This window comes from Manis javanica, chromosome 8 (assembly GCF_040802235.1).
Source record: "Manis javanica isolate MJ-LG chromosome 8, MJ_LKY, whole genome shotgun sequence".
Lineage (NCBI taxonomy): Eukaryota > Metazoa > Chordata > Mammalia > Pholidota > Manidae > Manis > Manis javanica.
The window spans coordinates 13054755-13071207 of record NC_133163.1 but is presented as its reverse complement, the minus strand read 5'-3'; the positions used below and the strand labels follow the sequence as shown (position 1 = coordinate 13071207).

At 49.0% G+C, this 16453-nt stretch overlaps 1 long non-coding RNA gene across 2 annotated transcripts; it reads right to left on the bottom strand.

Moving 5' to 3' along the window:
• Positions 1-6005: 6005 nt before the first annotated feature.
• On the bottom strand, positions 6006-12321 carry LOC118967114 (uncharacterized). Of its 2 annotated transcripts, none has more exons than XR_012133720.1 (4): positions 12068-12321; positions 10295-10424; positions 9620-9867; positions 6006-8026 (listed from the first exon to the last, which is right to left on the bottom strand). It is a non-coding gene; the product is annotated as an uncharacterized lncRNA (long non-coding RNA). The 2 variants fall into 2 exon arrangements; XR_005053949.2 differs by having other exon boundaries at positions 10295-10387.
• Positions 12322-16453: the final 4132 nt, after the last annotated feature.

The following is a 16453-nucleotide window of genomic DNA, read 5'->3' as shown; positions in this document are numbered from 1 at the left end:
TGGTCTCCTTTTCTGTAGCAAAGCGCCTGTTAAGGTGATACAGGGGGGCTCCTCTGACCTGCTAACCAGCCAGAGAAGCACATCAACACTTAGGATTGTTTTCTTAACCCCAAATCAGGTACTTGCAGTACTGAAACCATGTTTATCACTCAGACCTTTCCCAGGGGACTCGTGGACATTGTTTTTCTAGCATTTGGGCATCGTTACTGGAAGAGACAAGCAGGAGGCCTGGGTCAAGTCCTGCCTCTGCCCATCACCACGAGGTTCATACCCAGGTATCCTTCAGTGTCCTCACTCGTAAAACGAGGGCTCTTCCCTAGGAGGTTGCCAGGCTCTGGTCTGTGACTCCAGCCTGTCAAAGTGAGAGGCAACTGCTAGAACGTGAAGAAGCCCAGGTTAGCCCTTACTGGTGTGTGGTTGTTCAGGGTGAGGTTCCTGGATTGCAACGCCATTCTGAGTTCTCAGGCAGCAGGATGAGGAACAGAAGAAAAAAGTGTGCAACATTGTGGTTGGAGTTAGGTGCCCTGGATCTGATTTTCATCTCTCAACTAACCTGCTGTGTGACCTTGGGAAAGTCATATTCCCTCTCTGGGCATCAGTTAATTCCCAGGTTAAAAGTGAGAGATGATCACAAGCGTTCCACAGTAAGGTTGGGCTTGAGAAATTCATCCACTGAGAAGCAAGACAAAACCCGTTAGCACACGTGATTAAGTAAGTGGGAATAAGTGTGATCGGCCAGGTACAGGAAAGGAGGAAGGCACCAGCTACCCCCCAGTAACACACGGGTCAGAGGTCAGCGCAGGAAGCCAGTACTTTGGCTGGTGGAAAGGCACCTGCAGGTCTCTGTCAGAAGGCAGAAACTTCCCTGAGTGACCTGTCGTTTGAAGAGAAGCCCTACAGTCCTGCGGACTAGGTGAGGAACTCGACCTGCCTAGAGGTTGTACCCACGTCGGGAGCGGAACCCACGCAGCTTCCCAGAGCTTTAACAGCAGGGGCAGGGCCGCGTGGCAGCGGCAGCCAATGAGAGAGTCTTCTGATGAGGTCATGGAGCTCCTCGGGGTTTCATTGGCGGATCGCGCGGAGGCTCCCGCGCCGACCGCAGGGCTGGGCGGCCGGGCCCCCGGGGGCTCCAAACTTCCAGCGCATTTGCACGCCAAGCCGCGAGCCGCGCGTTGAGGTGGACGCGTTCTCTTCCTGTAGCGAGAAATGAAAATGCCCAGAATAAAGAGCTCTTACCCACCCGAGAGGATGGATTCTGGGGGATCCCTCTTTTCCTTTGGTGAAAATGGAGGATTTGTTTTGTATTAATCCAAACACAATGATTAATTAACCACTTTACTTAAGGTCACTGAGCAAACAGCCATTGGCTTGGTCACTTTTTATTTCCCCACGGTGACACTCAAGGTTGGGAACAAAGACATTTCTGAAGTTTTGAAACATTTTAAAACCATGATTCTCAAGCCCTGGTCTACAGAGGGATCCAGGATGCTGGGGGCACCCACTGGGGCCCCATCCCCTGTCTCCAGTCCTTCTGACTCTAGAAACTGCAGGATGTAGGAACTGGCAGGCCCGCGAATGTGGACCCCACTTAAGGAACCAAAGCATTTAAAAGCACCATCAGAAGTTGTTAGAAACGTTGATTGTCAGGCTGTGCCACCCCAGACCTACTGAATCAGAAACTTGAGGTGGGGGTACAGCCATCTGTGCTTTAACAAGCCTTCCCAGTGGTCCTGATGCACACTTGTTTGAGAACTGATTTAACTCCTGCGACCTTCTCTGAAAATCTGAAAAGATACTCTGCAGTCCGTTCGCCCCTGCATTCTCAAAATCCTAGGGCTGGAAGGAGGTCTCCTAGTCCTGTCCCTTCTGAGGCAGATGATTTTGAAGTGCCTGCCCAGTTCTCACCACGGACCTGCTGGGATTGACCAGGGCTCCTGGTAAGGATCAGAGATGCAGTTCGGTCATCTGGATATTGACATGGTCCCTGTGAGTGACTAGACCTGAAGGGTGAACTTAGTGCCTAAGGGCAGCCCTGTTCTGCCCGCTGGCTTGGGAGCAGAGGAAACCAGTCTGCAGAAGGAAGAGTGAAGCAGACAGACAGGCCCAGAGCTGGGAGGTGGGAAGAAAATCCATTCCAAGAAGCTCTCCAGGCCCCCGCCTCCTCAGACTTAACTCAGGCTGCTGGCTCTGGCTCACGGGACTCCAGGCACACTGGTCTGCAAGCCAACTTAGCATGGTCCTGCCTGAGGTCTTGTGCACGCTGTTCCCTCTGCCTGGAACTCTTGTCCCCTCTTTCCCAGCTTCCTGACAATCAGGAATGTTCTTAAATGTCTGAAAGTGACACGCCAAAGTGGTTCCTGCTCTAGCCAGACTCTGTCACATCAGCCTGCTTTCAAGTCTTCATGGCATGTGTCATCTTCAGAGCTGTCCCATGTATTTATTTGCTTACTGGTTCACCATTAACTCCTTGAGAGCAGCAGCCCTGTGGATCATCACTGGATCTCCAGGGCCTTCAACACAGCCTGGTACAGAGAGTGGTAGCTCAACAAGCACTACTGAAGAAAAGGTCACTTTTGCAACCTTCCCAAGGCCCAGCTGCCTTCTAGCCCATAAGCTGCAGGAGACTCTCAGCCTGTGTTCCCGGATCACACACACCCCTCCTAGCCGACTCACGTGCATTCCTCATATTTCCTGCCCAAGGACCTGAGGTGCTCAGCTTTCCTTTACAGACAAGGAAATGGAGACCCAGGTGACTGGCCCAGGGTTATGTGGTCAGTGAGTGGGACAGTGGGCACAAGAGAACTAAGCTTTCAGGCCACTGCTGCATCCCCAGGGGATTCACCCTCATGACCTTGGCTCACAGCACATGGATCTCCCCATAGCAGGACAGTCAAGTCAACCTCAAACCTTTTCGCCTCCTGTTGCAAGTTTTTAGTAAATCAGTTTCATTTTCAAAATACTGCCCAGAATACTCTGTGGTCAGCAGATAGATGCTGAAGTTATTGTATTTTCTGATGAACTATAAAGGGAATGGCTGATTTGAATGTCTCTTGCTGAAGGAACGTGACAGATGTTACACTGGTCCTCATGCCACCCAGATTTATTTTTTAAGATGTGAAAGGATATGGTCCAGCAATTCCACTTCTGGGTACTTATCCAAAGAAAACAAAAACATTAATTTGAAAAGATATATGCAGCCCCATATTTATTATGGCATTATTTACAATAGCTAACATATGAAAACAGCCTAGGTGTCCACAGATGGCTGAATGTATAAAGAAAATGTAATATATATAATATACACATACATATATATATATAAAATGGAAAATACAAATAGACACACATACATATATGTATTTTAAATGGTATAGTGGAATACTATTTGGCCATAAAAAAGAATGGAATCTTGCCATTTGTGACAAGATGGATGGACCTAGAGGGTATTATGCTAAGTGAAGTAAGTCAGACAGTGAAGGACAAGCACCAAGTATGAGGAATCTAAAAAAATAAAAACAAAACTGAGCTCATGGATACAGAGAACAGATCAGTGGTTGCCAGAGGCCAGGGGTGGGAGGTGGGCAAAATGTATGAAGGGGGTTAAAAGGTATAAAGTTCCAGTTATAAATAAGTCATAGAGATGTAATGTACAGCATGGCAACTGTAGTTAATAAGACTATATTTGAAAGTTGCTAAAAGAGTAAATCTTAAAAGTTCTCATCACAATAAAAAATACTGTAACCATGTATAACAGATGTTAACTAGACTTATTGTGGTGATCATTTCACAATATATCCAAACATCAAATCATTATGTTGTACACCTGAAACTAATATGAAGTTATATGTCAATGATACCTCAATTTAAAAAAATGCAAAAGGTATTTTTAACCTTTTTTATTGAAATATAATTGATATACCATATCATATTGGTTTCATGCATACAACATAGGGATGTGACAGTTATATACATCACTAAATGCTCACCACAATAAGTGGTTACCATCCATCACCATATAAAGATGTAACAATATTACTGACTCTATTCCCTATGCTATATTTTCATCCCTGAAAAGGACATCTTTTTAAAGAGATCTTTATGTTTTATATTACAGCTTCTGTTTTGCTGCAGTCCAGGAAATCTGACCCTTCTGTCCAGAGGAAAACACAGTCCTCACTACTGTGTGCCGAACACTCTTCTAAGGATCTTTCCCAAGGAAATGTGACCTTGGACTTGGCCTGGGACCTCAACAAGTAAGGGTTGATGGCTGACTCAGCCATGACTGCCTGAGTGACTACTACCAGACTCAGAGAGCGTGCTGGTCGTGGAAGGCGGGGAGCTAGAAGTGGGATTTGATGCCTGTACCTGTGGGAGGCAGAATGGCCATTTGTTATGCCTTGTGGCCACCTGGGATCTTTATCTCCTTTCCTATATTTGGAGACACCCCCCCACCCCGACCTGATGAGCCTCTTGCAATGGAGAGGCTGAAAATGCCAGGCCAGGCACTCTCAGGCCAGACTCCCTGTGTGGCTAAGTGGGCTGGTAACCTCAGCTCTGCTGGGCAGGCACCACTTGGAGTCTGGCAGCAGCTGCATTCCACTTGTCCGGATGTTCCAGCAGCCGTGCACGGAGCTGGTCCAGGCACCCCTGGTGCCCAAGCCCAGCAGTGCCCTCTGTCCTTGCCGGACCATCCTGAGCAGGATTTCCAGCCTCTGCTGCTGGCTGCCCAGCTTCTCAGCCTGGCATCTGTCCTCCCAGAGATTATGAAGAGCTTGAGATTAATTCAGTTTCTGCCTAAATCAGCCAGGGCTGGTTTCTGTGGCTTGTACCAGAGAACAGGGCTGAGGGAGGAGGCTTCCAGAAGGAGGGCCAGGTGCTGGGGGGCAGGAAGAGGGTGCGGCGCCCCGGGAGGGGAAATGGCACTTGAGCAGGGAGAGCTACTGCAGCACTGTTGTCCTTCAGACCAAGTCACGAGCTGTGCACAGGGAAGTGAGTCACACAGAGGGTTGGCCATGGGTCCTTCAGCTCCTCACAGGGTCACAAAGGGTCACAGGAATCATGACCAGGTGGGAGGAGTTTCCTGCAAGTCTGGCTTCTTTCTGAGCTTTCTCGCCTGATAGGAGGGCAAGCGTACACTACTTCATCCCCCTGAGCAGCTTCTTGGGCACAACAGGAGGCCTCAGGGTGCTCCCCCTCCTCCAGCCCAGAAAGCTCAGTCCTTCACTGAAATACTATTTTAACTAGGGGTGGACTTCGTGACAAAAGATAAGGCTTAAAATACCCACCCGGCACCTCCAGCAGGGCTGTTACATTGATGCCTTTGATGGGAGCAACTCATTCTACTGAGATGGGCCCTGCTGCTCTGTGTGCATTCGGCTTACGGGCCAGAGTCTGGAGGCCCACTGCCCCTGAACAGCTTGAGGGCCCCCCAGCGGGGGCTTCACCTCACGTGGGGAGGGCTGATGCACACTGTGGAGTGGGGAGCCAGTCCTTTCTTGGAGCAGCACAGGTACTTGGACATGGAGGAGGAAGAGGAGGGAAAAGTTCTAGAAGGCTGGGGCAGAGTCAGGTGGCTCCAGACAGGCCTCCCTCCTCGCTCTCAGGCATGGGCTGTGGTCTGTCATCTTACCCCCAACCCTAGTTTAAACCATCACTGTCCCACAGCCCTATGTGCAGGGCCCTGTGGATAGGCCCAGGATGGGCGGTTAAGGAGCACAATCTGGAAGGAGCGGGAGCAGAACGTGGCCCTCCTGCAGCACTGCCATCCTGGGTGTCTGCCGCCTGCACCCTGCTGCAGGTCACCAGCTCTGCGTGTCCCTGCCTGGTAGGCCATGGCTTTTAGCTGGGCCATGCCTTAGCTCTCCGTGTATCCCCCAGGACACCCAGCCACCCCAGGGCTCAACAAGTTCTCATCTGTTCACCCATCTGTTCAGTGGGGGTGTCTGGAGAGCGCCCCACCCCCCCAGGAAGGAGAAGGTGCCAATGAACTGTCTCCCTCTTCACCAGGCTCACTTCTTTTCCCGAGAGGAAGGAGCAGTTGGGATTTTCAGCTCTCGTCATCTTTTCTCACACTTTGTGCTTTAACTGTAACAGGTACCCACAGTCCCTCCCCCATTGGAAGCATTTGGGTATATGTATTTGCTTCTCTGAACAGACCGTGAGTCTCAGAAAGACCAGGACTGGGTCTTGGTCACTTCAACACCCACACAGCTGGCACCTGGTTGGCGTGCAACAGTTTCAAATCAAGAAACATCGACTGAATGGAACTGTCATCCTGAGGGCCAGCTACCCCCCATAACATCAGTGCAGTGTGTTAAAATGACTGATTTCTTTGAAAGGTTTGATATATAAATCACATAGCATCTCAAAGTATACAATCCAACAATAGTTGTTAATATATTCACAGTTTTGCAACCATCACCACAATTTTAGAACATTTTGTCACCCCAAAAAGAACCCTCTGACCCACTGGCAGTCACTCCTGGCCCTTCTCGATCCAGCCCCTGGCAAACACGAAGTGATTTTCTGTCCCTATGGATTTACCTATTCTGGCCATTTCATATAAATGGAATCATATAATATGTGGTCTTTTATAACTGGCTTCTGTGACTTAGCATGTTTTCAAGTTTCCTCCAACTGTAGCATGTATCCGCCATCCATTCAATTTTATGACGAATGACGTTCCATTGTGTGGGTACTACATTTTATTCATTTACACCTAAGTTGTGGACATGGAGCTGATTCCACTTTTTGGCTGTTGTGAAGGTTACTGCCATGTACATTTGTGTTTTATTTGGACATATATATTGTGTGGCTCAGATATATACCTGGGAGTGGAGTTACTGGGTCATATGGTAACTCTACATTTAATCTTTTGAGGAGTTGGCAAACTGTTTTCCAAACAGCTGCTCCATTTGACATCCTCACCAACAATGCTTGAAGGTTCCAATTCCTCTACATCCTCGCCAACACTTGTTATCAGCTGTCCTTTTGATTCTAGCTGTTCTAGCGTATGTGAAACATATCTCCTTGTGGTTTTGATTTGCATTTCCCTAATGACTAATGATGTTAGGCAACTTTTTATCTGGCCATTTGTCTGTCTTCTTTAGAGAATTCAGATACTTTGCGCATTTTAAAATTGAGTTATTGTTCTTTTTATTTTAAGTTGTGACAGTTCTGTCTATATTCTAAATATTAGTCGCTTATCAGATATACAATTTGCAAATATTTTCTCCCATTCTGTGGATTGTCTTTGCACTTTCAAAGTGTCCTTTGAAGTGCAAATGTTTCCAATTTTGATGAAATCCAATTTAGCTAATTTTTTTTGTCATCTGTGCTTTTGATATTATAGACATCATTGCTTAATCCAAGCTCATAAAGATTTACACCTCTGTTTTCTTCCAAGAATTTTATAGTTTTATTTCTTATTGGTTAGGTCTATGATCCATTTTTAATTAATTTTTGTATATGGTGTGAGGTAGGGTTCAAATTAATTCTTTGCATCTGGATATCCAGTTGTCCCAGCACTATTTATTGAAAAGACTATTTTATCCCCCACTGAATGATATTGGCACCCTTATCAAAAATCAACTAACCATAAACTGACCATAAAGGGTTTATTTCTGAACTCTGATGTTTATTTTATAGGTCTATATGCCTATTCTTATGTCGGTATCACACTCTCTTGATTACTGTAGTTTCATAGTAACTTTTGAAATTGGGAAATATGAGTTCTTAATTTTGTTCTTCTTTTTACAAGGTTGTTTTGACCACCAAGGGTCCCTTGCATTTTCATATTAAAATTTGCATAGGGAATTTGTCCATTTTTGCAAAAACCGGCAGCTGGGATTTTGATAGGGATTGTCTTGAATTTGTAGATCAATTTGGCAAGTACTGACATCTTGAAAATATTACATCTCATCCTGTTTGCTTCTTCTTGTCCCTCAGTCTCTGTGGAGTTGGTATTTTTGAAAGCAGCCGGGAGCTGGATTTGCAGGGTTTCAGTGGCCCCTGGGGCATTTGGTTCCTGAAATCAGAGAAGAGCTTTGCTTTTTTTCTGAGACCCTGGGGGATGAAGGCCCAACTCCTCGTAGGATTATCTCCTGCATGATTGCCAGAATTTCTGGGCCCCAGCTGGGGTGCAATTTCCCAGGGCTTCTTTCGCACCCCAGGCCTGATTGATCATCAAATGCTCCCAACTAAAGCCTCGGGATCCTTCACCACATTAACAAAGCCAATAATGACCTGGCTTTCACACGTGGGGCCTCAAATACTTTTGTTGCCTAAATGATCAAGTTATCCAGGAAAACAATAACCCCCAGGGTCTGAAGGTCACCCAAAAAAGGCTTCTACCCAAAGGTCTCACCTTTCTTCCCCCACAGTCCTTAGGGAGTCTTGCCTTGGACAGGTGCCTACTAACATGCAAATGGGTCTGCAGAAAATACAGAAGCTACTACCCACTAGCTCACATTTGCTTCTGAACTCGCTTTCTCTTGTTGGCAGGCAGCTGCTCCTGGCAGAGTGAGCGTGCAGGTGGCTGTGAGAGGAGCAGGGGAGGGAGGGAAGGGCAGAGGCCTTGAGGCCTGGCCAGGTGTGGGGGTCGCCGCCGTCACTGACATCCTAACTTTCTGAGACCAGCCCTGAACTAGTCCAGTGGTAAAGACCGAGGTGAAGGAAATCGTTAGAGAGCAGAGGGTCAAACTGCACAGAGGAAGAAAGCAGGTCGGGGCATCTGTGTCTGCAGTGAGGAAGTCAGCTTGCCAGAGGGAAGACAGGAGCCCAGGGCCCAGCTGCTTTCTCTGCAGGGCACCTCTCTGCCACAGCCAGGCGTTCACTCCGTATTCACTGCCTGCTGGGTGCTGGGGACAAAGCTGGATATGAGGACATGCAGTCGGGAGCTGGTAGCCTCATGGGGAGGAGCTGCGTCCATTAGATGGCTATACAGCCACTTGCACCTGCTGGTTATATTAGATGTGTGGGGTGCTGGACCGGGCCTTTCCACCCGGCATGGGATTGTGGTAGGCTCCCGCAGGGAGGCTAGACAACTGCAGCCCCAGCTAAGGGTGGGGATGTGGGGTCTGGCCAGGAAGGGGTCAGGGAGGAGTGGGAAGGGCAAGGAGCTCAGGGCCCAGGCCCTGTCCCACAAGGAGGTGCAGAGGTGAGCGGGGACTGCACAGGGCTCTGGGGCTTTTTCCCAGAAGCAGTTGGGAACATATCATGATCAGATTTGAATGTTCAGATGGTTATCAAGGTGACAGCTCTGACCGTGGGCCCACCGCTGAAGCCCAGGGCCCCACCCCTGGAGCCACCACCCAGGAAAACCTTGGGGGAGACAACTTCCCTCTTCTGCAAGCAGATCAGGGGCCCTGTGTACAATTTCCAGCTCAAGCTTCATTCACTTAATAGGGGACATTTAAGCCCATGCTTGGCCCTGAGCTTCCTTGGCTTCCTGGGGGCACCCCGGTCTGGCCCTTTCTGAGCTGCAGACCCAGGAGCACCAGAGCATGCAGGGGCATTTCCGGGCTGGCTGGCTCTAACTTGTTCCTGGGAGGCAGAAGTACCATTTTCTCCCAGGCCTTCTCTCCACCTCTCTGAAATCTCAGAAAAGCTACAGACCCACCTTCCGACAAGGGCGGAGTGCTCAGGTCACGGGGTCCAGCAGCAAGGGCCTCAGAGCTCAGCCCATCTCCTTTATTACTAATGTCTGCACCATGTGAGCAAAGCTGCAGAACAGACGGAATCAGCTCTGAGACCCATCCCTCGCCAAGACGCTGGGCTCCGCATCACCCACGCTCTTCCTCGTGGCCTGTTTATTTGGGTGTCTGGATACAAGGCTGGGAAGGATGTCTGTCTCTCTCGGGAAAATTTCTGAAAAAACAAAAACAAAAAAACAAAATCATGATGTCCAGGGCGGAGCCATCTCTGGGGGTCTTTCCCTGAGACTATGGGAGAGTTATTTAAGTTTTCTGAGCCTCGGTTTTCTTGTAAAATTCTTTTGACACCGAAGTGTCTCAGGGAGGGCATGTCTGGATGCCTGGTCAGGTCCAAGTGTGCAGTGTCCAGAAACTCAAGTGCATGAAGCCCTGGGCCTCCCGGCCACCTGACAGGTTTCACCTGGTGGGTGTCGTGTGGACGCAGAGGAGCAGGCCCCAAGCTGCCCAGCCACTGCCCTCTGTCCCCCGCATCACAGAGCGGCTCAGGTCCCCGCTTGAGGCCCAGGAAAACACCCATGAATCAAAGGGCAGTCATCAGGGCATAGAGTTCTGTTCGTTTGTTTGAATGTTTTTTTAGATACCTTTGGAATGAAAAGTATAAAACTGCATGAAGACACAGGAGTTTGCAGATTCTTCTTCCATGTTCCTGACCACAGTCTAAGTATGACCTTCAGCTGTTTAACACACGAGAAGCAGATGGTGCTCAGTAGGCTTGATTTCACAGAGAAAATAAGAAAGCTTATTATTTCACACACGGACTGTGACAAGCAGATCAGCTTGCTCCCATGAAGGCTGGCCCCGGGGTTGCCCTGATATCTCTCAGAGACGAGAAATGGCCCCTAATCCCAGTGGCTACGTATCACGTCTCAGAAAGTAAGGGGCGCAATGAATCCTGCTCTGTCGGATTGTAGAGGGAGGGAGGCTCCAGCATCGAAAGGCTGACTGAATCAATAACTTTGCTGTACTCTGCATTCCTTTTTTCTCAAGGTTGGAAATTAATTCTGGCATCTACTGAGACTTTTTTTTTTCAAACTCTGCATCAGAATAAAACCCTCATTGTTGGATGCAGTGTCTTGACAATATATGGCAAAATCATTCTGTTATTCTGCACCACCACAGAGCATCATCCGGCCTGGGGTGGGTGAAGGGGAGGATGAGCAAAAGGTAGGTCCCAGGGTAGAGAAGACAAAGCCAGCTCCACACCAGTGCTTGCCTCTTTATTTTAGGGTTCAGAGATGTTCTGAACTGCCAGAAGCACTCTGAAAAGATCTGCATTTCCATTTTTCTTCTCTCAGATTCTACTGAGTTCATTTCCCTAAGTAGTCATTAAGCAGCTACTAAGTGTTCAGGATGGTGCCACACACACACACACACACACACACGCACGCACGCACGCACGCACACACACACACCGGGCTTCCAGCCCTTCCCAAGGAAACAAAAGTGGAGGATAGTGTCCCTGATGTTCAGGATCTGCTGGGGGGACAGATGGGTCATTAAAAAGGCGAGAAAACAAGGCAGAGCAGATGCCTGGGGGAGAGCCTTCGATGTTTCAGTCCAGGTCCAGTCTCCTGCCTTCTGGTCATGCTCCCAGATGGCTGCTGAGGAATGACCCGAACTGGCACCTATTCAGTCAGGGGAGATGCCCGACCCTCCTCTAGTCAAGGCGAATGGGACTCTCCCTCCCAGGTGGCTTAGTCTTGCCTGGAGGGACACAGGGATAAACGGAAAAAGAAACACACTCACACATTCACTAACACACTCACATGCCCACACCTCACTCCCCCAAATTATGCCAAGCTCTGCTGAGCACTGAGGCCCAGATGAAATGGCCCTTAGCCCGCTTCTCTGCTGCTTTGGCCCTGTGGCTCTGTTTCCTGTCATCCAGTCCCATTTTTACTAAAGTTATTCAGAGGTTGTGTTTCTTGCTTGTAAACAAAGAACCTGAGTGGGACACTGGCAAATAATTTCTATGTCCCTCAGAATCAGAAAAGATTAAAAACCTGGCCAGCACTCAGGAAGATGGACAGGAGAGCTGAACAGAGCCCAGAGCCCGGCAGAGAGAAGCTGGCCCCGCAGCTGTGAGCTCCGAGTAGAAGCAAGGCTACTCAGTGTGGAAAGCAAGAAACCCTTCCGTGTTGGTCAGGTGAACAGAGATCTTAACGCCTCTTCCCCGCTCCCCACCGCCTACCCCCTGCATGCTCAGTATGGGACGTCCCACAGGGGGACCTGTGGGTGGATTCGGACCATAGGCCACTCACTCTGCCAAGCACCCAGGCCCCCAGAGGCCTGATGGGCTGCATGAGTGTGTGCACAGCATCTCCAGCTGGACTTTGTACCCTCTACTTACTCACCCCGTCCTCAGGGGCCTGCTCTCACCATCCAGCACACTCAGGGAATGTTTCAAACCAGCTGGCCCAAGAGGGCGGCACGCCAGTCTGCTGCTTACGGTGCTTCCTCTCACTGCACCCCTGTTCCTCTCCTCTGGGCCACGTGAGCAAGAACTGACTGCTCTTTGCTGGCGGGACTAGGCCTACATTGTCCTCTAAAAAAATCAAGAAGTATTTCTGACATGCAAAAAGGCATAAAGAACACTACAATGAAGGCCTACGTGCTACCATTCAGTTCAAGAAGCAAAACATTAGAAATATAGCTGGACCCAGAGACGACAAGTAATGACTCGATAGCATCTTACTATGCTGATAGACAGTGACGGCAATGGCGGGGGCAAGGACTTGATAACATGGGTGAACGTTGAAACCACAATGTTGTTCATGTGAAACCTTCATAAGATCGTTTATCAATGATACTTCAATTAAAAAAAAAATACAGCTGGATCCTCCTATGCAAACGCCTACTGAACAAGCCCCCGTCTAAAGCAGAGCTTTGCAACTTGCTCAGCAATGCACAGCGGGTGACAGGGAAACATGGCTTCTGTGTCTGGTCTGGTGAGATACTGGAGAGTCTCTATGGGTCTCGAAGATTGCTAACACTTATTATCATTATCGCTGTATTTTTCTGCATCCAAAGAGCCACCAGTAGCAAGATCAATGTGGGCAGGCCTGTGGGTTGAGTTGAAATTTTGACTTCAGCCCACTGTGCTTGGTTTCATCCTAATAATAACCATGCGGTGGAGGTCAGGGGTACTGGTGGGGCTGGAATTGTGAAGCATCGCCCATGCCCAGGCCTCCGGGGAGCCACCCCGTGCAGCTCCTGGGCATGGTGCTCCTCCCACCCTGGGCCCCCACTTCATGCTGCCCAGTGTATTAGTGGCTTAGATTCTCTTCCAGTATTTGTAATCTATCAATAACTACTATAACTTCTGAGCATTCCAAATGTATCAGACACTGAAATAGACTTTATGGCATAAAATATTACCCCAGAGAATGTTCCGGTGTTCTGTGACTAAAGGACGGTGATCACTTTATATCCATATTTTGCAGGTGTGGAAACTGAGGCCCAGAGAATCTGACCCTCCACTGGTCAGAACTCAGGCAGCATTGAGTGGCAGCATCAAACTTGTGGAGAAGGTGGGATTTTGAGGCAGACATATGCCCAGACCTTCCACCATGGTTGATTCTGGGGTGTTTTTTTTTGACCAGACATGTCCATCCATCCTTTTGGTTGTTTTGGTCACTTGTGGTCACATCACATTGTTCACTGGTGGGATCCCAGGTGACCCTAATCAGTTTCTTGTGAGTTCCACATCAATACCAGCCACAGGCTCAAATGTCCACAACATGCAGTGTGGAAGCAATTACTGCTGGTTTTGCTCAGCTCTGGGACTGTGAAAGTCTGATAGAATAAACACTACTAATATTTACTAGAAACATCCATGCATGCTTAACACACATTATCTTACAAAAATGAGATTCCTGACTCACTCTGAGTACGTGGCTCAGCATCTTTTGCAGCCCAGTCAGCTGCAGAGCACGGACGCAGGTGGGGAGCCTCAGCCAGAGCCCCACCCAGGCGATCGGGCAGTCCAAGGATACACCTCCACCTGGCAGCTAAGAGCCCGCCTTCAGGATCACCTGGTTATACCCTGGGGATTATTTCTTTGTCTTACAAGTAGTCAAACACAGGCCGGGTTAGCTGTTAATCCGTGGGGTTGGCTCTGAGATTTCAGAGTTGTCTGCCTCAATTGGCGCTGACAGCACACGGCAGCCTAGCTGACCAAAGTTAAAGAGACACAAACTGTGAAGTGCAAGCCCAGCTTTGAGTCTGTGGCTGGACCTGAGAATTGGTCAAAGAGCGAAACACACCAAGAATGGTCCTCAAGACCCAATCCTGTTTGTGTGACCCCGTGTCACCTCTGCCTGTCACAGGCCCCCAGCTGTGGATGCCATCGCTCTCTGAACTCTTTGAGGTGAAAGTAGACTTCTGTTCGGTCAGGAGGTTTCAGGGCTCAGAGGAGGAGGAAAGGGGATAAGAATTGAGAGCAAGGGCTCATGAAACAAGACGTTGGGCCAAAATTTTCAGGAAATAAAAAAGGACTGAGTGCGGGAAGTGCCAGTCGTGTGAACAGCTGATGGACAGGCTTCTTCTCAGCAAATAAAACCCAGTGCTCCTTTCGATGCATCTAGCTTAAAACAAAGCCTTAGAAAAGATGTCCTGCAGTTTCAAACTCAATGTAAAATATTAACAAATAGTGCACTGGATATAGCCTGGCTGCAGGAAATCCAAAATGAGCTGTAGGCAAATGAGATTTTGCTCTTGGGCCAAATATTGATGTAAGCTTGTAAACTGAGGACACCTGTATTTCACTCCCAATTCTTGTTTCAGCTGGTTGAGCTCAAGAGGGAGATGTCTTGGTCCCAAGCAGGGCCATTCCTGGAAGGAGGTGGAAAAGGGAAGAGGTTTGCTCACCTAAGGGCCCTGGGAGATGGCACTGCTTTGTCCCTTTTGTGTTGTTCATCTTGGTGTGAAGTAAAGCTTGTCTCCCCCAAGTAAACAACGCATCTTCCCCAAGTGCTGTGCACCCCCCAGGAGGACCAGGGCCTGTGCTGGGAGAGCGTGCACAGCGGGGACGCCAAGCAGTGGGGTCAGCCATTGCCTCAGGGCCAAATCCATGGTGGCTGCAGGGGGATGATTCTGTTTCCTGTTGGTGCTGTTATCACAAATGCAGGGGCCTTTAACAACATGAATTTATTTTTTATTGGTTCTTTTAAAAAACAGATTTGTTGAGATATAATTTGCCTACCATACAATTCACCCTCTTAAAGTGTACAATTCATTGGTTTTCAGTGTATTCACAGAGTTGTGGTCCCAGCTCCACCGTGGGGTGGGGGGAGTGACACCCCTGCCTCAGGAGCTCAGTGCTGGTGGGGCTGGCGGTGGGCAGCAGCCTCAGGTCGTCTGAGCCTCCATCCTACAAATGGGGGTTGGGCAGAGGATGGAAGCCCCCAACTCCCATCTGTACTTGCAAAGAATGTGCCTCAGCAATAGGGTGCTGGGGCAGGTTGAGAAATGTGGGCATCCTGCCTGTCTTGGGAAGGCCGCCCTCCAGCTGGGAGCTGGAGGAGGGGGAGCCCTGTGTTCCTGGCTGTGCCTTCTGGAAAGGTGTTTCCATCTTGCTGTGCTGGAGGTCAGAGGTCCCAAATCAATCTCACTGCTCTAACTCAAGGTTTTGGCAGGGCTTCTTTGTGGAGGTTCTCAGGAGAGTCCATTCCCTCCCCCTTCCGTTCATCCTTAGGCTCATGGGCTCTTCCTGCCTCTTCAGAGCCAGCCGCCTAATAACACCTTCTCTCTCCTAAGAACCCTTACAATTTCATTGGGACCACTTGGATAATCCAGGATCATCTCCCGTGTCAAGATTCTTAGCTGAATCCCATCAGGAAGTCTCCATATTTACACATTCTGCAATTAGAATGTGGCCATTTGGGGAGGGAGATTATTCTGTCATCTACTACAGGTTGAGAAGCAGAGACCGAAAAAGTGGTGGAGCTCAGAGGCTGGCACTTTCATACTAATGCCCAGCTCGGCCCATTCCCTGCTCAGGGTATGGCTGCAGGCGAAGTGTCCTGTACTGTACGGCTGTCTGTGGCATGTCTTTCCCCCAACACTGCCTCACCATCATGCTGGGGTTCCACCTTTACTTATACGTTAGCAGAGACTCTGACCTTGGTCTTCTTCCCGAGCCTAGATAACAAAAACTGCCAGTTATGGGATACCTACCGTGCATGAGGCATGGTCGTGCTAGGATCTTTTAAACGTCTTGAGTCCATACGACTATCCTTTGAGGAGAAAGTGTTATACTCATTTTAGAGAGGATGAAACTAAGGCTTGGGAGTGTAACTCACCCAACATTACATGGTTAGTATTATGGGGGAGTAAGGTTTTGCACTGTGGAGACTTAAAATATGTCTGCAAAATCTTTAGTACTCCTCCCGTCAGTGTCGATGTACTTGGTTGCTGGCTTCTGGAGAAGGCAATGTCTGTGACATCTGAGACGGGGACATCAGAGGAATTGTGGCTTCCTCCTTGCCTTCTCTTGGACCATTAGCTCAGGGGAAGCCTGTTATCATACTGTAAGGCCCCTCAAGCAGCCCTTTTGAGAAGCTGGAGTGGAAAACTTCCTGCCACGTGAGCCAACTTGGGAGGCAGATTTGCCAGCCCCAGTCAAGTGTTAAATGTTGGCAGCCCTAGCCAATATCATTATCCTGATTGAAACATGGGAGGGACTCTCATCTGAGCCAGAAACATCCAGCTAAGCTGCTCCTGAGGTTTTGACCCACAGG